The sequence below is a fragment of the Hyla sarda genome, chromosome 2 (assembly GCF_029499605.1).
Source record: "Hyla sarda isolate aHylSar1 chromosome 2, aHylSar1.hap1, whole genome shotgun sequence".
Lineage (NCBI taxonomy): Eukaryota > Metazoa > Chordata > Amphibia > Anura > Hylidae > Hyla > Hyla sarda.
The window spans coordinates 303,751,910-303,775,369 of NC_079190.1; the positions used below are offsets into that span (position 1 = coordinate 303,751,910).

The following is a 23,460-nucleotide window of genomic DNA, read 5'->3' on the forward strand; positions in this document are numbered from 1 at the left end:
CGTGAAAATGAAAAATTTTATATTTAATTTGCACAGCCCACTGTTTCAAAGATCTGTCAAACGCCATTGGGGTGTAAATGTCCACTGCACCCCTTATTAAATTCTGTGAGGGGTGTAGCTTCCAAAATGGGGTCCACTGTTCTGGCACCACAGGGGGCTTTGTAAACGCACATGGCCCCCGACTTCTATTCCAACCAAATTCTCTCACCAAACGCTCAATGGCGCTCCTCTTCTTCTGAGCATTGTAGTATTGGGGTAACATCAGCATTTTTGTGAAAAAAATCTAATTTTTCATTTTCCTGTCCAACTTCAGCGGAAATTTGTCAAACACCTGTGGGGTGTTAAGGCTCATTGTACCCCTTGGTATGTTCCTTGAGGGGTGTAGTTTCCAAAATAGTATGCCATGTGTTTTTTTTTGTTGCTGTTCTGGCACCATAGGGGCTTCCTAAATGCGACATGCCCCCCAAAAACCATTTCAGCTAAATTTGCTTTCCAAAAGCCAAATGTGACTCCTTCTCTTCTGAGCATTGTAGTGCACCCGCAGTGCACTTGACGTCCACACATGGGGTATTTCCATACTCAGAAGAGATGGGGTTACAAATTTTGGGTGGCATTTTCTCCTATAACCACTTGTATAAATGTTAAATTTGGGGGAAAACCAGCATTTTAGTGAAAAAAAAATGTCATTTGCACATCTGACTTTAACGAAAAGTCGTCAAACACCTGTGGGGTGTTAAGGCTCACTGGACCCCTTGTTACGTTCCTTGAGGGGTGTAGTTTCTAAAATAGTATGCCATGTTGGAGTTTTTTTGCTGTTCTGGTACCATATGGGCTTCCTAAATGTGACATGCCCCCCAAAAACCATTTCAGAAAAACTTATTCTCCAAAATCCCATTGTCGCTCCTTCCTTTCTGAGCCTTGTAGTGCACTCACAGAGCACTTGACATCCACCTATGAGGAATTCCTTACTTGAGAGAAATTGGGTTACAAATTTTGGGGGGCTTTTTCTCCTTTTACCCCTTTTAAAATTTCAAAAACTGGGTCTACAAGAACATGAGAGTGTAAAAAAATGAAGATTTTGAATTTTCTCCTTCATTTTGCTGCAATTCCTATGAAACACCTAAAGGGTTAACACACTTACTGAATGTCATTTTGGATACTTTGGGGGGTGCAGTTTTTATAATGGGGTCATTTATGGGGTATTTCTAAAATGAAGACCCCTCAAATCTACTTCAAAACTGAACTGGTCCCTGAATAATTCCGATTTGGAAAATTTTGTGAAAATTGGAAAATTGCTGCTGAACTTTGAAGCCCTCTGATGTCTTCCAAAAGTAAAAACACGTCAACTTTATGCTGAAAACATAAAGTAGACATATTGTATTTGTGAATCAATATATAATTTATTTGGAATATCCATTTTCCTTACAAGCAGATAGTTTCAAAGTTAGAAAAATGCTACATTTTCTAAATTTTCATAAAATTTGGGGATTTTTCACCAAGAAAGGATGCAAGTAACGACGAAAATTTACCACTATGTTAAAGTAGAATATGGAACGAAAAAACAATCTCGGAATCAGAATAATCGGTAAAAGCATCTCAGAGTTATTAATGCATAAAGTGATAGTGGTCAGAATTGCAAAAAAGGGCTGCGTCCTTAAAGGGGTATTCCAGGCAAAAACTTTTTTTTTTATATATCAACTGGCTCCGGAAAGTTAAACAGATTTGTAAATTACTTATATTAAATAATCTTAATCCTTCCAATAGTTATTAGCTTCTGAAGTTTTCTGTCTAACTGCTCAATGAAGATGTCACGTCCCGGGAGCTGTGCATGATGGGAGAATATCCCCATAGGAACTGCACAGCTCCCGGGACATGAGTCATCAGAAAGCAGTTAGACAGAAAACAGCCACTCAACTTCAGAAGCTAATAACTATTGGAAGGATTAAGATTTTTTAATAGAAGTAATTTACAAATCTGTTTAACTTTCCGGAGCCAGTTGATATATAAAAAAAAAAGTTTGGGCCTGGAATACCCCTTTAAGGTTAAAAAGGGCTCAGTCCTTAACCCCTTAACGACGCAGGACGTATATTTACATCCTGCGCCGGCTCCCGCGATATGAAGCGGGATCGCGCCGCGATCCCGCATCATATCGCGTGGGTCCCGGCGCTAATCAACGGCCGGGACCCGCGGCTAATACCACACATCGCCGATCGCGGCGATGTGCGGTATTAACCCTTTAGAAGCGGCAGTCAAAGCTGACCGCCGCTTCTAAAGTGAAACTGAAAGTATCCCGGCTGCTCAGTCGGGCTGTTCGGGACCGCCGCGGTGAAATCGCGGTGTCCCGAACAGCTGATCGGACACCGGGAGGGCTCTTACCTGCCTCCTCGGTGTCCGATCGACGAATGACTGCTCCGTGCCTGAGATCCAGGCAGGAGCAGTCAAGCGCCGATAATGCTGATCACAGGCGTGTTAATACACGCCTGTGATCAGGATGAGAGATCAGTGTGTGCAGTGTTATAGGTCCCTATGGGACCTATAACACTGCAAAAAAAAAGTAAAAAAAAAGTGTTAATAAAGGTCATTTAACCCCTTCCCTAATAAAAGTTTGAATCACCCCCCTTTTCCCATAAAAAAAATAAAACAGTGTAAAAAAAAATAAAAATAAACATATGTGGTATCGCCGCGTGCGTAAATGTCCGAACTATAAAAATATATAATTAATTAAGCCGTACGGTCAATGGCGTACGCGCAAAAAAATTCCAAAGTCCAAAAAAGCGTATTTTGGTAACTTTTTATAACATTAAAAAATGAATAAAAAGTGATCAAAATGTCAGATCAAAACAAAAATCATACCAATAAAAACTTCAGATCACGGCGCAAAAAATGAGTCCTCATACCACCCCGTACGTGGAAAAATAAAAAAGTTATAGGGGTCAGAAGATGACATTTTTAAACGTATAAATTTTCCTGCATGTAGTTATGATTTTTTCCAGAAGTGCGACAAAATCAAACCTATATAAGTAGGGTATCATTTTAACCGTATGGACCTACAGAATAATGATAAGGTGTAATTTTTACAGAAATATGCACTGCGTAGAAACGGAAGCCCCCAAAAGTTACAAAATGGCGTTTTTTTTTCGATTTTGTCGCACAATGATTTTTTTTTCCGTTTCGCCGTGCATTTTTCGGTAAAATGACTAATGTCACTGCAAAGTAGAATTGGCGACGCAAAAAATAAGCCATAATATGGATTTTTAGGTGGAAAATTGAAAGGGTTATGATTTTTAAAAGGTAAGGAGGAAAAAACGAAAGTGCAAAAACGGAAAAACCCTGAGTCCTTAAGGGGTTAAAGGACATGTCCGGTGCTCACTTTTCTTATTGTATCCATTCCGGGCTGCAAATAAAAAGAAAACAAACTTTCTCTTACCTGCCTACTCTCCCCTGATGCTCCGGTACAGGTGTACGGTCCCCGGGCTGTATTCTTCTTACTTCCTGTTAGCCCGGCACGTCACACGGAGCTTCAACCTATCACCGGCCGCAGCGATGTCCCGCCTCGGCCAGTGATAGGCTGAAGCTCTGTGTGACGTGCCGGGCTAACAGGAAGTAAGAAGAATACAGCCCGGGGACCGAACACTTGTACCGGAGCACCGGGGGAGCGTAGGCAGGTAAGAGAAAGCTTATTTTCACAGCACGGAACAGATACAATAAGAAAAGTGAGCACCATAAATGTCCTTTAAGGGGTTTTGAAATCTCCCCCATTATATTTATTCTGTCGGTTTATATAATTTATATAGGTTTTATTATATTTTACTATTTAAAAAAAATAATAACTTTTTGTACGAAAATAAGTATACCTAAAATTGTCCTCTTCTGACCCATCAGTTTTATTGTCGCTCCATTACTCCAGGTTGCCGTGGGTTCTTGCAGCATTGCAGCGCCGATAGGACGGCAAGGAGGAAGGAAAGGACTTTCCGTGGTCCATTCAGCTGAATTGGGAACCAATTTCACCATGGGTGTCCCTATCAGCTCCATTGAGCAGTCAGGATTACATTTTTTACATTTTAGACACTGCAATCAATGCAATCTCCTGTATGGGGCCCTAGCTGTATCCAGAAATAGGGCATGTGGACCCCCGCACAAAGCGGCGGCTGACACGCCCCCTTTATATAGCTCTATGGGAGAGCCGTTCTTTCCTATAGAAATATATGGAGGGGGCGTGTCGGGGGCCACACCCCCTGAGGAAGCACTTTAGAAGCGAAACGATCGTTGGGGTTGGTAGGTATGGTCTGGCATTCTTGATTAGGCATTGGGCCCTGTTTTCTTCCAATTGACTTATGTTTGTCATAGTCTTATACCGAGGTTCCCTTGCATTCATAACCCGTATTGCCATTTATTTGTTATTTTTCTGCTTTATGACTTATACCTACCCTTCCATGGTGATTCAGTGCCCTTTTTATGTATTCTGCACCTTTCTATGTATATTTTTAACTTTTTGTATTCAATAAAGTATATGGATTTATAATGATTTCATGTTTTTGTGTGCACTGTCTGGTACACACTTTCGGCGTTCCTATTTAGTTGGTGCACTCCCACTTGCTTGTTACAGTAGGTTGGTTTTTCTCTTTTTTGGTGTTAATAATGTATAGCCTCCAAAAGGACTATAGGGGCAGGGAGTCCCGTCAGTATAGTGAGGGGATTCCCGGTTCCTATATAGTATATATGTGTGCAATATGCACCTATGTATACTATACAGCGAACCGAGGTGAGTAGTGATGCTATACATCACTCCGCACCTCCTTATACTCCGTGGGCCGGGCGCTCTTTATCCAAACCACAGAGTGGTGCCCTGAGGAAGTGAAAAAACTGCCACAGGGTAAAAAAAATTTGCTGTTTCTACACACCAGCAAAAACGCCACAAAAAAAGAAAAAAAAAAAAAAAAAAACTGACTAAATGCAGAAAAAAGCTGTGGCGGTTTTTTTGGCGTTTTTGCTGGTGGGAAAAAAAAAAAAAAACAAGAACCTTAACCTTATAGTGCTGTACATTAGATTTATTTTTAGTGTTATGTTTATTATAGTGTACTTTTAATGTGGTTCTAGGTATATACTGCACATGTGTAGTTCAATTATACACAGTATTGTATTGACTGGCATTTTAATAAATTTTAATATTTTTTGATCATCATTGTCCATTTAATCCTTGAGTGTTTTATACAATTTTCTGTTTCCACCTAGGGTATTAGTAGATTATTGTAGTGCTCAGGTGATGGAAGTGGAGTAAGCCATATCTGTTTTTATTTATTTGGAGATTATAAAAAAAAACATAGGAATAGATGGGATCAGCTACATAGTAACAGTTTATAAGGCTGAAAAAACGAGAATGCATCCAGTTTAACCTATATCCCTATTGTGTGCCTACTGAGTTGATCCAGAGGAAGGCAAAAAACAAACAAAAAAAAACCTTATAAGGCTGATGCCAAATGCCACATACAAGGGGTAAAAATTCCTTTTGACTGCAAATATAGCAGAATAAATCCCTGGATCAACATTCTGTCTCTATAGGTTTAGTATCCATAACCTGCAATAATATTACTGTCCAGAATTGCATCCAGACCCCTTTTGAATTATTTGATTGAGTTCACCATTACCACTTCCTCTGGAAGAGAGTCTCACACAGTCTCAATGCTCTAACAGTAAAGAACCCCCGTATGTGCTGATGTAGAAACCTTCTTTCCTCTAGACATAGAAGGTGCCACCTTATAATAGATACAGTCCTGTGTATAAATAAGTCATGGGAGAGATCTCTGCACTGACCCCTGATATATTTATACATAGTTATTAGGTCGCCCCTAAACCTTCTTTTTTCTAAACTAAATAACCCTAATTTTGATAATCTTTCTGTGTACTGTAGTCTCCAAATTCCCCGTATTATCCTGGTTGCACGTCTTTGAACCCTCTCCAGCTCCACTATATGTTTCTTGTACACTGGTGCCCAGTACTGTACACAGTATTCCATGTGTGGTCTGACTAGTTCAATTTAAAGAGGCACTGTCAATGTTAAAAACTTTTCATATATTGCAGGACCCATTATAATATGACATTTCACAATATACACCTGTTTAAAAAAAAAAAAAATTTTCACCTGAAATTCAAGCTCAAAATAGCCATCACTAGGGGTCGCCTGTCTTTTAGCCAGACAGACTAGTCTAGATTTTACAGCATACTGGGTACCGGCCGTAAAGCATACCGGTATCCAGTATAGGAAATTTCTATTGTGTATGCAAAACTACAGATAAAGGATGTGTGGACATGCTGGGAGCTGTAGTTTTAGAACAGCTGGAGGAAACACTGCTCTAACACAGTTATTTACAAACATTGCAGCTTCAGTTGTTACTAAACTACAACTCCCAGCATGCTGAAATAGTCAAAGCTTTCTCGGACTCCTGGATGACAAAGAAGTTGATCAGACATTCAGGAGTCTGTGAAAGATGAATGACACACATAGTGACAGCTATGCTGATTAGCATCCAGCTTTACTAGGAGAAGATAAAACAGATAGAACATGTATTCATAAAAATGCTGTACTTTTATCTAAAAAATTCTTGCACTAATTTTATAAAGATCTATTCTTATATTTATACATTTTATCCTGTTATGAATTCACCATAATGTCTTCTGATTACTGCAGGCAAATTCCAAGTATCTTCCTCTTAAACATGACACAGCATAAAACCATAGAGGAAAGGGTTACAGAGTAGAGAGTACTGATTGGCTGACTGCCCAGGCTTGCTCCTGTGAGGGAGACAGACTGACACGCCCCCTCCGGCCTGCACAATGAAAAAGTAACTCACCAGCAGATAAATGCTTATATCTCTGGATATATAGGTCCGAGACACCTAACAATTATATGCACATGATCAGGATTGGGTCCTGAGTAACATATCACTCTTTTTCTTTTTTTTTGCACTATGACAGGTACGCTTTAACTATAAGTCTTAAGTCCTTTTCCATGTCAGTCGTCCCCACTGTTTTCCCATTCAATACATAATCCCAGCACGGATTTTACCTCCCCATGTGCATAACGTTACATTTATCAATGTCAAACCTCATCTGCCTCTTCCCAGCCCAAGCCTCCAACCGATCCAGATCCATTTGTAACAGTGCACTGTCCTCTATTGTTTTAACTATTTTACAGAGTTTAGGATCATCTGCAAAGTTACCTTCATTTTCACTTCTGTTTCTCAATTCATCTAATGGAATTGAGTAATGGAAATGAAAAGCGCTCATGTAAACCCACCCTTATATCTATAGTGATAATATTTCTCCTTGTATACTGGTATCATTGGTAATATTGGGATCGGAAATTCTGGAATTGGACAGTAACAGTATGGTGTAACATGTAACATGATAATTGCTTCTTTTATAGTCTTGTTACTTTTAGAGTTATCTCAGGCATAACAAAATTGTCTTAGCTATGTTTAAAGTTACATAAAAATGCCTACTTTTTTTTGTGCTATTTTTGAGATCTCAGCATGTACATGCTGCCTGAGAAAAAAAAGGAGTTTGGTTGCAGAAATGTAACTCCTACCACCATCAGTATGCACAGATTACCTGTGCGGTAGCCTGCTGGTATAAGTGAAGGAGGAGACTAAGTGCAAATGGGCTTGGATGAGGGCATGGTAAGGGGCATGGCTATAGCTCAGGTCGTTTGGAGACCTAGCATTGCCACTGGAGATATAAAAAATAGGATGAATGTTTTTTTATATGAAAATATAAAAAAAGGATGTATGCTACTTCTTTTTGCTGGATCTCTTTCTGGCTTTGGCTCAAAAACGACATTAAAATCAGTAGCTGAACTAAAAAAAAAAATAGCTGTGTGGGACAGCTCGCTATTTGTCTATGTAATGGCATGCAGATTGAGGCTGTTCTCACAGAGTATTATGGCATTCATCACATGCCCAAAAAAAACACTGCGCCGTATTAACCACTGTTGTTAGTGCAATTCATGATTACAATTAACCCCTTAAGGACTCAGGGTTTTTCCGTTTTTGCACTTTCGTTTTTTCCTCCTTACCTTTTAAAAATCATAACCCTTTCAATTTTCCACCTAAAAATCCATATTATGGCTTATTTTTTGCGTCGCCAATTCTACTTTGCAGTGACATTAGTCATTTTACCCAAAAATGCACGGCGAAACGGAAAAAAAAATCATTGTGCAACAAAATCAAAAAAAAAATGCCATTTTGTAACTTTTGGGGGCTTCCGTTTCTACGCAGTGCATATTTCGGTAAAAATTACACCTTATCATTATTCTGTAGGTCCATACGGTTAAAATGATATCCTACTTATATAGGTTTGATTTTGTCGCACTTCTGGAAAAAATCATAACTACATGCAGGAAAATTTATACGTTTAAAAATGTCATCTTCTGACCCCTATAACTTTTTTATTTTTCCACGTATGGGGTGGTATGAGGACTCATTTTTTGCGCCGTGATCTGAAGTTTTTATCGGTATGATTTTTGTTTTGATCTGACTTTTTGATCACTTTTTATTCATTTTTTAATGATATAAAAAGTGACCAAAATACGCTTTTTTGGACTTTGGAATTTTTTTGCGCGTACGCCATTGACCGTACGGCTTAATTAATGATATATTTTTATAGTTCGGACATTTACGCACGCGGCGATACCACATATGTTTATTTTTTATTTTTTTTACACTGTTTTATTTTTTTTATGGGAAAAGGGGGGTGATTCAAACTTTTATTAGGGAAGGGGTTAAATGACCTTTATTAACACTTTTTTTTTACATTTTTTTTGCAGTGTTATAGGTCCCATAGGGACCTATAACACTGCACACACTGATCTCTAATGCTGATCACTGGCGTGCATTAACACGCCTGTGATCAGCATTATCGGCGCTTGACTGCTCCTGCCTGGATCTCAGGCACGGAGCAGTCATTCGTCGATCGGACACCGAGGAGGCAGGTAAGAGCCCTCCCGGTGTCCGATCAGCTGTTCGGGACGCCGCGATTTCACCGCGGCGGTCCCGAACAGCCCGACTGAGCAGCCGGGTCACTTTCACTTTCACTTTAGAAGCGGCGGTCAGCTTTGACCGCCGCTTCTAAAGGGTTAATACCGCACATCGCCGCGATCGGCGATGTGTGGTATTAGCCGCGGGTCCCGGCCGTTGATTAGCGCCGGGACCGACGCGATATGATGCGGGATCGCGGCGCGATCCCGCTTCATATCGCGGGAGCCGGCGCAGGACGTAAATATACGTCCTGCGTCGTTAAGGGGTTAAAGGGGTACTCTGTTGAAAAACTTTTTTTTTTTATAAATCAACTGGTGCCAGAAAGTTAAAAAGATTTCTAAATTACTTCTATTAAAAAATCTTAATCCTTCCAGTACTTATTAGCTGCAGAAAACTGCAGAGGAAATTCTTTACTTTTTGGAACACAGTGCTCTCTGCTGACATCATGAGCACAGTGCTCTCTGTTAACATCTCTGTCCATTTTAGGAACTGTCCAGAGCAGCATATGTTTGCTATGGGGATTTTCTCCTACTCTGGACAGTTCCTAAAATGGACAGAGATGTCAGCAGAGAGCACTGTGCTCGTGATTTCAGCAGAGAGCTCTGTGTTCCTCTGTAGTATTCAGCAGCTAATAAGTACTGGAAGGATTAAGATTTTTTAATAGAAGTCATTAACTTTTTGGCAACAGTTGATATAAAAAAAAAAAAAAATTCCACTGGAGTACCCCTTTAACCCCTTAAGGACGCAGGACGTAAATGTACGTCCTGGTGCGGTGGTACTTAACGCACCAGGACGTACATTTACGTCCTGTACATAACCGCGGGCATCGGAGCGATGCCCGTGTCATGCGCGGCTGATCCCGGGCTGCTGATCGACGATCTCGCGGGCGTTCGCCATTAACCCCTCAGATGCCGGGATCAATACAGATCCCGGCATCTGCGGCAGTAAGCGATTTCAATGAATGATCTGATCGCCCGCAGCGCTGCTGCGGGGATCCGATCATTCAGAATGCCGCACAGAGGTCCCCTCACCTGCCTCTGTCCGGCTCCCGGCGTCTTCTGCTCTGGTCTGAGATCGAGCAGAGCAGAAGATGACCGATAACACTGATCTGTTCTATGTCCTATACATAGAACAGATTAGTATTAGCAATCATGGTATTGCTATGAATAGTTCCCCATGGGGACTATTCAAGTGTAAAAAAAAATTCAAGTGTAAAAAAATGTAAAATTAAAAGTAAAAAAAAAAGTGACAAATCCCCTCCCCCAATAAAAAAGTAAAACGTCCGTTTTTTCCTATTTTACCCCCAAAAAGCGTCAAAATTTTTTTTAGAGACATATTTGGTATCGCCGCGTGAGTAAATGTCCGAACTATTAAAATAAAATGTTAATGATCCCGTACGGTGAACGGCGTGAACGTAAAAAAATAAAAAAGTCCAAAATTGCTACTTTTTTAATACATTTTATTAAAAAAAAATTATAAAAAATGTATTAAAAGTTTTTTATATGCAAATGTGGTATCAAAAAAGCCCTCATACTAGTCTGGCGATGAAAATATAAAAGAGTTATGATTTTTAGAAGGCGAGGAGGAAAAAACGAAAACGTAAAAATTTTATAGTCTGAGTCCTTAAGGCCAAAATGGGCTGAGTCCTTAAGGGGTTAAAGATGCCATACCTTTAAAGATGCTGCAGAAATCTAAGGAAGGATACACTATTGTGTAAACAAACCTGTCTATCAGTGAAAGGAGGTAGTTTACCAGTGAGTAGATATAGTAGTTGGACAGTACTGATACTGCTTACTGATGGACTATATCTTCTGACAGATGGACTACATCTACTCACTGGTGGACTGCTTCTATTCACTGATGGATTGCTTCTACTCACTGATGGATTGCTTCTATTCACTGATGGACTGCTTCTACTCACTGATGGATTGCTTCTATTCACTGGTGGACTGCTTCTACTCACTGATGGACTGCTTCTACTCACTGGTGGACTTCTTCTATTCACTGATGGACTACATCTACTCACTGACGGACTGCTTCTACTCACTGATGGACTGCTTCTACTCAATGATGGACTACATCTACTCACTGATGGACTGCTTCTACTCACTGATGGATTTCTTTCATTTCACTGATGGACTGCTTCTACTCACTGATGGATTGCTTCTATTCACTGATGGACAGCTTCTACTCACTGATGGACTGCTTCTACTCACTGATGGACTGCTTCTACTCACTGATGGACTGCTTCTACTCACTGATGGACAGCTTCTACTCACTGATGGACTGCTTCTACTCACTGATGGACTGCTTCTACTCACTGATGGAATGCTTCTACTCACTGATGGATTGCTTCTATTCACTGGGGGACAGCTTCTACTCATTGATAAGCTTGAGTGAAAAAAAAAAAACCTTTGGAGAAGGCGCTGCGGTTCCTCAGGAAATAATGAAGGTGGACTGAGTATATTTAAAAGGTTTGCAGTGGAACCATATTTATTCAATATAAAATAAAAATGGGGTTGACAGGTTTCGGGAGGTGCCCTCCCTTCCTCAGATCATCCATCCTGATCTGAGGAAGGAGGGCACCTCCCAAAACGCGTCATCCCCATTTTTTTTTATATTGAATAAATATGGTTCCACTGTGAACCTTTTAAATATACTCAGTCCACCTTCATTATTTCCTGACAAACTGCAGCGCCTTCTCCAAAGGTTTTTTTTTCCACTCAAGCTTATCCTCATCCACAGGACAGCGGTGCAGCTGTTTCCTGCAACCCAGAGGGCTAGCAGCGACTCCACCTACATTCAGGACCCCATTATCACTGGGGTGATAGGCTCTCAATTATCGTATCCAAGGTGAGCGGCCATCCATATGTTTTTTTTGGCCAACCCTTGAATTCCAAGACTCTTGTTACCAAGGGTAATGCGCTAGGTGCCGGTATCGGTCTCTCTCTTTTTTCCACAGAATTCTACTCACTGATGGACTGCTTCTATTCACTGGTGGACTACATCTACTCACTGATGGACTGCTTCTACTCAATGATGGACTACATCTACTCACTGATGGACTACATCTACTCACTGATGGACTACATCTACTCACTGGTGGGCTGCTTCTACTCACTGATGGATTACATCTACTCACTGATGGACTGATTCTACTCACTGATGGACTGCTTCTCCTCACTGATGGACTATATCTACTCACTGGTGGACTGCTTCTACTCACTGATGGAGTGCTTCTACTCACTTGATGGACTACATTTACTCACTGATGGACTGCTTCTACTCACTGGTGGACTGCTTCTACTCACTGATGGACTACATCTACTCACTAATGGACTACATCTACTCACTGATGGACTACAACTACTCACAGGTGGACTGCTTCTACTCACTGGTAAACTGCTTCTACTCACTGGTGGACTGCTTCTACTCACTGATGGATTACATCTACTCACTGATGGATTACATCTACTCACTGATGGATTACATCTACTCACTGATAGATTGCATCTACTCACTGATGGACTGCTTCTACTCACTGGTGGACTACATCTACTCACTGATGGATTACATCTACTCACTGATGGATTACATCTACTCACTGATGGACTGCTTCTACTCACTGATGGACTACATCTACTCACTGATGGATTACATCTACTCACTGATGGACTGCTTCTACTCACTGGTGGACTACATCTATTCACTGGTGGACTGCTTCTACTCACTGATGGACTGCTTCTACTAACTGATGGATTACATCTACTCACAGGTGGACTGCTTCTACTCACTGGTAAACTGCTTCTACTCACTGGTGGACTGCTTCTACTCACTGATGGATTACATCTACTCACTGATGGATTACATCTACTCACTGATGGATTACATCTACTCACTGATAGATTGCATCTACTCACTGATGGACTGCTTCTACTCACTGGTGGACTACATCTACTCACTGATGGATTACATCTACTCACTGATGGACTGCTTCTACTCACTGATGGACTACATCTACTCACTGATGGATTACATCTACTCACTGATGGACTGCTTCTACTCACTGGTGGACTACATCTATTCACTGGTGGACTGCTTCTACTCACTGATGGACTGCTTCTACTAACTGATGGATTACATTTACTCACTGATGGACTGCTTCTACTCACTGGTGGACTGCTTCTACTCACTGATGGACTACATCTACTCACTGATGGACTACATCTACTCACTGATGGACTACATCTACTCACTGATGGACTACATCTACTCACTGATGGACTACAACTACTCACAGGTGGACTGCTTCTACTCACTGGTAAACTGCTTCTACTCACTGGTGGACTGCTTCTACTCACTGATGGATTACATCTACTCACTGATGGATTACATCTACTCACTGATGGATTACATCTACTCACTGATAGATTGCATCTACTCACTGATGGACTGCTTCTACTCACTGGTGGACTACATCTACTCACTGATGGATTACATCTACTCACTGATGGACTGCTTCTACTCACTGGTGGACTACATCTATTCATTGGTGGACTATATCTACTCACTGGTGGACTACATCTAATCACTGGTGGACTACATCTACTCACTGGTGGACTAGATCTATTCACTAATGGACTACATCTACTCACTGATGGCCTACATCTACTCACTGATGGACTGCTTCTACTCACTGGTGGACTACATCCAGGGCCGGACTGGGACAAAAAATAGGTTCGGGCATTTTAGAATAAGCAACCCATTGTTTTGTGGGAGTTCAAATGCTTGGACCCCCACCGATCACCTAATTTCAAGTGACTCTACAGCTGTTGCAAAGCTAGAATTCCCATCATGCCTGGAGAGCCTCAGACATTATGGGAGTTGTAGTTTTGCAACAGCTGTAGAGCCACAGATTTGGGTACAGCATCACCCATCATCACTGCAGAACTAGAAGTGACTACAGCTCTGATGGGACAGTAAGGAGAATACACAATGATACCAGTGACCTGAGTGATGTCTTCTCTGTTGGTCCAGGCACCAGGTCTTCTTCCAGCTACATCTTCTCTGCAGAGTCTGATGCTTGGACATCATTGGCTCCTCACTTTATCAGCAGATCCTCATCCTCTGTATGGAAAAATAAATCATTATAACACTGCCAGACACTGTGTCCTGACACACATTGTACCCCTAATAATAATACTGACACACATTGTTTCTTCTCAGTTTGGCTGAATTCTATCCCTGCACTGTCCTCCTTCATATTCCTCCTCCAGACCCCTCTTGCCTCGTTTATCCTCTTCCTCCAGACCCCTCTGTCCTCCTCCATCTTTCTCCTCCTCCAGACCCCTCTGTTCTCCTCCATCCAACTCCGGACCCTCTGTCCGGCTCCATCCTCCTCCTCCAGATCCCTCTGTCCTCCTCCATCCTCCTCCTCAAAACCTCTCTGTCCTCCTTGATCCTCTTCTCTAGACCACTTTCTCCACCTCTTCCATAAACCTATTTTCCCTAATCCTCCAGGATCCTCCATCCTCCTCCAGAGCCCTCTGCCCCCCCCCCCACAACTCCTGAGGCCATATTCACATGGTGTAATTTGTGTAATTTTGGAATGTCAGCACAGAAAACACATGTGGACATTTTGCACATTTGAATAATCTGGCAGGCACTAGGACTGCTCACAAATGCACCCGTTGATAGCAATGCATTTCCAAGCAAAATCCGCAAAATAATAGACATGTCTATTCTTTTAGCAAATGCCAGAATTGGAACTTCTGCAGCACAAACATCTGCCAAGTGGGTTCCACAGTGTGCACAGTGCAGCAGAATCCCATTGAAAGCAATGAGACTCTGCTGCAGCGGAATGTCCATGCGGAATACTCCTGCAGAATTCCACATGGACATTCCTCCATGTGAACATACCCAGCTCCTCTGTTACACTCCCCAACCCACACCCTAATGACTGCCAGACCCCTGAGAATAGTAGATTTGTATATGACCAGTGTATGAATGATAATAGATGTGTGTAAGTTTGATAGATGAGTGTATGATATACACATCTATCATACACAAGTACACACATCTATTGTATACACACATCATATACTCATCTATCATACACACACAAATCACTCATACAAACATCTATTATACATACATACTCATCTTTCACACACACACACACACACATATATAATACATACACACATCATACATAACACATACATACATACACACATACATACACACATAATACATAAAAAATAGAAAAAAAAGTGTAATTTCATCTATCAGGTTGGATGCTAGGTCAGTGCTGTAGTAGTTTTGAGTATATTTGCTGGCAGAAGAGCACGTACTGCAGAAAGTGGGCCATGGTCCGTGTCCCATGTACCAGAACAACTTAAAAAGAAAGTTGCCTCCAGCTCTTAAAAGGAAAACTGTGCTTGTAGTATTAAAACATCAAACATTTAATCTGTATGCATAAAAAAAAAATAAAAAAAAAGGTGGACATCAATCATAAAAGATAAGTGAAATGCCAACATGTTTCGAGCTACATGCAGCTCTTAATCATGGCTACATGTAGCTGTAAACGCGCTGGAGTTACACTTCTCTTTTATGACTGATGTCCACTTTTTTTTATTTTTAATGCATACAGATTAAATGTTTGATGTTTTAATACAACAAGCACAGTTTTCCTTGTAAGAGCTGGAAGCAACTTTCTTTTTTCCTTTATTCTGATACATAATACATATATACACACACGTCATACATACACAAATCCTACATACATATATATATATATATATATATATATATGTACACACATCATACATACATACATAATACATAAATACAAACATCATAGACACCATATATACACACACATCATACATATATAATACACCATACATACATAATATATACATACATAATTCATATGTAATACACATCATAGATACATGCACACATCATACATACATCCAAACCCCCTTCCCCTCTCAGTCACCTTACCCCCATTCCGCATGCAGGGCGTGCTAATTCCCATCTGCTAAGGAGTGCTTTTCACCGGCCTCCACTTCTTCCTCATGCCGAGGTATGGCCACTCGGCGCCAGGAGTTGTTGGCAGGGCCATTTCAGGGGGGGAGAAGCAGACGTGCATATGTGCGCACCTGCGCGGGGAAGCCCCTGTGCCTGCTATTAGCGGGGGAAAGTGCAGCCGGAGAAGGGGGACAGTGCGGGGGGAGGAAGGGGGACAGTGCGGGCGGAGAAAGGGGGAAAGTGCAGCCGGAGAAGGGGGACAGTGCGGGCAGAGGAAGGGGGAAAGTGCGGCCGAAGAAGGGGAAAAGTGCGGCCGCAGAAGCAGGGCTGACCAGCCAGAGCCACACACAAAAAAAATAAATAAAAAGTTAAACATTGCGCCTAGACAGACAGCCAACTGGATGGGCCGGCCCACCAGGCAAATGCCCGATTTGCCCGATGGCCAGTCCGGCCCTGACTACATCTATTCACTGGTCGACTGCTTCTACTCACTGATGGACTACATCTATTCACTGGTGGACTACATCTACTCACTGGTGGACTACATCTACTCACTGATGGACTACATCTACTCACTGGTGGACTACATCTATTCACTGGTGGACTACATCTACTCACTGGTGGACTACATCTACTCACTGGTGGACTACATCTACTCACTGGTGGACTACATCTATTCACTGGTGGACTACATCTACTCACTGGTGGACTACATCTACTCACTGGTGGACTACATCTACTCACTGGTGGACTACATCTACTCACTGATGGACTACATCTACTCACTGGTGGACTACATCTACTCACTGGTGGACTACATCTACTCACTGGTGGACTACATCTACTCACTGGTGGACTACATCTACTCACTGGTGGACTACATCTATTCACTGATGGACTGCTTCTACTCACTGATGGACTACATCTACTCACTAATGGACTACATCTACTCACTGATGGACTACATCTACTCACTAATGGACTACATCTACTCACTGGTGGACTACATCTACTCACTGGTGGACTACATCTATTCACTGGTGGACTACATCTACTCACTGGTGGACTACATCTACTCACTGGTGGACTGCTTCTACTCACTGATGGACTACATCTATTCACTGGTGGACTACATCTACTCACTGGTGGACTACATCTACTCACTGATGGACTACATCTACTCACTGTCACGATTCGGCTGGCAGGAGGTGGATCCTCTGTGCCAGAGAGGGATTGGCGTGGACCGTGCTAGTGGACCGGTTCTAAGCTGCTACTGGTTTTCACCAGAGCCCGCCGCAAAGCGGGATGGTCTTGCAGCGGCGGTAGCAACCAGGTCGTATCCACTAGCAACGGCTCAACCTCTCTGACTGCTGAAGATAGGCGCGGTACAAGGGAGTAGACAAGAGCAAGGTCGGACGTAGCAGAAGGTCGGGGCAGGCAGCAAGGATCGTAGTCAGGGGCAACGGCAGGAGGTCTGGAACACAGGCTAGGAACACACTGGGAAACGCTTTCACTGGCACGATGGCAACAAGATCCGGCAAGGAAGGGAAGGGGAAGTGAGGTTATATAGGGAAGTGCACAGGTGAATACACTAATTAAACCAACTGCGCCAATCAGCGGCGCAGTGGCCCTTTAAATCGTAGAGACCCGGCGCGCGCGCGCCCTAAGGAGCGGGGCCGCGCACGCCGGGACAGGACCGACAGAGAGCGAGTCAGGTACGGGAGCCGGGGTGCGCATCGCGAGCGGGCGCCACCCGCATCGCGAATCGCATCCTGGCTGGAAGAGGTATCGCAGCGCACCCGGTCAGCAGGTCTGACCGGGGCGCTGCGATTGCGAGGATGTTGCGAGCGCTCCGGGGAGGAGCGGGGACCCGGAGCGCTCGGCGTAACACTCACTGGTGGACTACATCTATTCACTGGTGGACTACATCTACTCACTGGTGGACTACATCTACTCACTGGTGGACTACATCTACTCACTGGTGGACTACATCTATTCACTGGTGGACTACATCTACTCACTGGTGGACTACATCTACTCACTGGTGGACTACATCTACTCACTGGTGGACTACATCTACTCACTGGTGGACTACATCTACTCACTGATGGACTACATCTACTCACTGGTGGACTACATCTACTCACTGGTGGACTACATCTACTCACTGGTGGACAACATCTACTCACTGGTGGACTACATCTACTCACTGGTGGACTACATCTATTCACTGATGGACTGCTTCTACTCACTGATGGACTACATCTACTCACTAATGGACTACATCTACTCACTGATGGACTACATCTACTCACTAATGGACTACATCTACTCACTGGTGGACTACATCTATTCACTGGTGGACTACATCTATTCACTGGTGGACTGCTTCTACTAAGGCTGGGTTCCAGTGGCGTCGCTAGGTGGGGACAGAGGGGGCCATGGCCCCCCTAGATCAGGACGTTCCCCCCCCCCTGTGCCCCCCCCAATTTAAAATAAATAGGGCTGTCCCGATTAGTGGCGAATCCATGGGGGGGGGGCAACAGGGCATTTGCCCCCCCCCCCCCGAGATTGCTTCCCCTCCAGATACTATAGTATTGATGAGCGGGAGCTGTCAGCCCCGGCTCCACTGTCCCCTCACCTGCAGCATTTGCAGCGTGTGAACCGCGGGGACACCATCCTCTGCAGGCTGCCTGTCAGAACTGAGGATACTTCGGTCTCAGCATCATTCAGTCTGCAGGCATTACACTGTGCAGGGGCTGGGAAGAGAGATAAGCTCCTCCCCCTCTCACTCCTCTGTATTTCCTGCAGGCTGGGCTGTTTCCTGCACCTCCACCCAATGCCTCCAGACCCCCCCTGCCCACCCTGATTCTGCCCTTCATGGTAAGTAACTTTGGGGTGAGGAGGAGGGGGGGGTCAGGAGACAGTGAGAGATAAAGGGGGACTCTTATCAGTGTTTCCCAGCAGAGGCCTCTAACTGTAGTAAAACTACAACTCCCAGCTTGTATTTGGCTTTGTGGGCATACTGGGAGTTGTAGTTTTACAACAGCTGGAGGGACCCTGGTTGGGGAACACTGATCTATCTGCCTATCTATCTCCTATCTATCTCTCATATCTATCTATCTATCTATCTATATCATATCTATCTATCTATCTCTCATATCTATCTATCTATCTATATCATATCTATCTATCTATCTAGACAAAGAATAAGTCAGCCAGCACTTTAGTTGATACCAAACTATTATATGGACCTGGCCTACAGGTGCATGCTACTAGGCTAAATATACAGCAACAGAAGAATGCAGCAGCACACTGCCAGCACAAAGATATAGGTGCAACATGAATATGCAGTTTAAACATGGAGAGCTATACAGCTATGGTGTAATAGATGCAAATGTGAATCTATGAAATAGTGAGGCACTTAGCTCGCAAATATGTCTCCGCCGGCGGTCAAATAGCTTGGACTGTCCCACCGCGATAAGGTGGCCTCATTGGGACGGACCCTACACTGTGAATATGCCTCTGTGTGAACAGTTCAGTAAGCATGGCAGGGTCTGGAACATCCAAGACACCTTATATACACACCTGATAGAGGTGGGTGGGGTGCAAGGCCAACATGGAGGTAGCCACTCCCCCGTATGTGCAATACAGACAAAGAATAAGTCAGCCAGCACTTTAGTTGATACCAAACTATTATATGGACCTGGCCTACAGGTGCACGCTACTAGGCTAGATATATCTCCATGTTTTAACTGCATATTCATTTTTCATCTATATCTTTGTGCTGGCAGTGTGCTGCTGCATTCTTCTGTTGCTGTATATCTATCTATATCATATCTATCTATATATCTATCTATCTCATATCTATCTATCTATATCATATCTATCTCATATCTATCCATCAATATCATAACTATCTATCTATCTCATATCTATCTCATATATATCTATCTATCATCTATCTCTCTCATATCTATCTATCTATCTCATATCTATCATCTATCTCTCTCATATCTATCTATCATCTTTCATCTATCTATCTATCATCTATCTATATATCTATCTATCTCATATCTATCTATCTTCTATCTCTCATATCTATCTATCTATCTATCTATCTATCTATCTATCTATCTAGCAACAGAAGAATGCAGCAGCACACTGCCAGCACAAAGATATAGGTGAAACATGAAAATGCAGTTAAAACATGGAGAGATATACAGCTATGGTGTAATAGATGCAAATGTGAAACTATGAAATAGTGAGGCACTTAGCTCGCAAATTTGTCTCTGCCGGCGGTCAAATAGCTTGGACCGTCCCACCGCGATAAGGTGGCCTCATTGGGATGGACCCTACACTGTGAATATGCCTCTGTGTGAACAATTCAGTAAGCATGGCAGGGTCTGGAACATCCAAGACACCTTATATACACACCTGATAGAGGTGGGTGGGGTGCAAGGCCAACATGGAGGTAGCCACTCCCCCGTATGTGCAATACAGACAAAGAATAAGTCAGCCAGCACTTTAGTTGATACCAAACTATTATATGGACCTGGCCTATATCTAGCCTAGTAGCGTGCACCTGTAGGCCAGGTCCATATAATAGTTTGGTATCAACTAAAGTGCTGTCTGACTTATTCTTTGTCTGTATCTATCTATCTATTTCATATCTATCTATCTATCTCATATCTATCTCTCTCATATCTATCTCCTATCTATCTATCCATATCTATCTATCTATCTATCTCCTATCTCTCATATCCATCTATCACATATCTATCTATCTATCATCTATCTATCTATCTATCTATCTATCTATCTATCTCATATCTATCTTTCTATCTATCCCACTGCTGCCAGCATCTATTTTTCATTTATTTACAGCCTATTTAGATGCCGGGACCGAGGATAAGTTATAGATTGTGGGGCATCCGAGCGCTAGGACCCCTTACAATCTCCTGAACAGGGCCCCTGCAGTCTGCTGTAAGGGGGCGTGCTGAACCCTGCACGGAGTGCATGTGCTCTTATTTATAATGCCCCCTTTAATGTGCCCCTTACTTAAAATGCCCCCTGAGGGTGCAGGACAGGGGGCATTATATGTGAGGGGAACATAACGGGGCATTATAAGTCGAAGCAAATTATATGTTAGCGGCCCAAGACAGGGGGGCATTATAAGTGAGGGGCACTTGACAGGGGGGCTCCTCACGTATAATGCCCCCCTATCATGTGCCCCTCACATTTAATGCCCCCCTGTCATGTGCCCCTCACATTTAATGCCCCCTGTCATGTGCCCCTCACTTATGCCCCCTGTTATGTGCCCCTTACTTAAAATGCCCCCTGAGGGTGCAGGACAGGGGGCATTATATGTCAGGGGAACATTGCAGGGGCATTAAATGTGAGGGGCACATGACAGGGGGGCATTAAATGTGAGGGGCACATGACAGGGGGGCATTAAATGTGAGGGGCACATGACAGGGGGGCATTATAAGTGAGGGGCACATAACAGAGGGCATTCAATGTGAGGGGCACATGACAGGGGGCATTACAGGCCCTCACTTATAATGCCCCCCTGTCTTGAGCCGTTAACATATAATGTACTTCGACTTATAATGCCCTGTTATGTGCCCCTTACTTATAATGCACCCTGTTATGTGCCCCTTACTTAAAATGCCCCCTGAGGGAGCAGGACGGGGGAATTATATTTGAGGGGAACATTGCAGGGGCATTATAAGTGAGGGGCACAGCACAGGGGGGAATTATATGGTAGGGGCACAGGACAGAGGGCATTATTATTATGAGGGGGAACAGGACAGGTCACAGTTATATGTGCAGGCACAGGATGGGGCATTATTACTATATATGAGGGGCACAGAGTATAAGGAATTTCTGGGGTAGTACGGTTTTCATTAGCCACAATCACGGTATTGTATTCAGAGGGATATTTAGAGCTTACAGTGTGTGGTAGTATTATATTCTCAGGTTACAGTGTGTGGCAGTATTATATTCAGGGGTACAGTGTGTGGCAGTATTATATTCAGAGGTAAAGTGTGTGGTAGTAGTATATTCAGGGGTACAGTGTGTGGCAGTATTATATTCAGGAGTACAGTGTGTGGCAGTATTATATTCAGGGGTACAGTGTGTGGCAGTATTATATTCAGAGGGTACAGTGTGTGGCAGTATTATTCAGTGGGTACAATGTGTGGCAGTATTATTCAGTGGGTACAATGTGTGACAGTATTATATTCATTGGGTACAGTGTGTTGGCAGTATTATATTCAGTGGGTACAATGTGTGGCAGTATTATATTCATTGGGTACAATGTGTGGGCAGTATTATATTCAGTGGGTACAGTGTGTGGTAGTATTATATTCAGTGGGTACAATGTGTGGCAGTATTATATTCAGTGGGTACAGAGTGTGGCAGTATTATATTCAGTGGGTACAATGTGTGGCAGTATTATTCAGTGGGTACAATGTGTGGCAGTATTATATTCAGTGGGTACAGAGTGTGGCAGTATTATATTCAGAGGGTACAATGTGTGGCAGTATTATTCAGTGGGTACATTGTGTGACAGTATTCAGTGGGTACAATGTGTGGCAGTATTATATTCAGAGGGTACAATGTGTGGCAGTATTATTCAATGGGTACATTGTGTGGCAGTATTCAGTGGGTACAATGTGTGGCAGTATTATATTCAGAGGGTACAATGTGTGGCAGTATTATTCAGTGGGTACATTGTGTGGCAGTATTCATTGGGTACAGAGTGTGGCAGTATTATATTCAGAGGGTACAATGTGTGGCAGTATTATTCAGTGGGTACATTGTGTGGCAGTATTCAGTGGGTACAATGTGTGTCAGTATTATTCAGTGGGTACAATGTGTGGCTGTATTATATTCAAAGGGTAAAGTGAGTTGTAGTATATTCGGAGGGTACAGTGTGTCACAATTATATTCAAAGGATAGGATGTTTGGCAGTTTTATAATAATACATATAGAGGTTCGGAATCCGCTGACATAGTGAGGAGCCGTCTGGGCATCAAGTTCTTCAGTGAGAACATTTAGCTGGACCTGGCGGCATGTACCATCTGAATTAGATAAGGAAAGACTATAGAGAAGATGTCACCTATAGTCACTGATATCATTGTGTATTGCCCTGACTGTCCCATCAGAGCTGTAGTCACTTGTAAGTTTTGCAGTGATGATGGGTGAAACAACAACTCCCAGCATAACCTCACCACTACTTAGGTCATGCTGGGAGCTGTAGTTTTAAATTGTAAAAACTTCTTCTTTAGCGCTTTCCCATTCTGTGGCAATTGGTGTATTTGATTATTATACTGGATACATTTAATAATATTGTAAGTTCTTTAAGAAATACCTTATTTTCTGTCCA

The 23,460-nt window shown here is 42.8% G+C and overlaps 1 long non-coding RNA gene across 1 annotated transcript in view; it reads right to left on the reverse strand.

Moving 5' to 3' along the window:
• The window catches only part of LOC130356307 (uncharacterized), a 166,989-nt gene that overhangs the window by 123,732 nt on the left and 19,797 nt on the right, over positions 1-23,460 (reverse strand). The window contains exon 2 of the long non-coding RNA XR_008888846.1: positions 14,042-14,159. This is a non-coding gene — a long non-coding RNA (uncharacterized LOC130356307). The remainder of the gene's footprint in view (positions 1-14,041; positions 14,160-23,460) is intronic.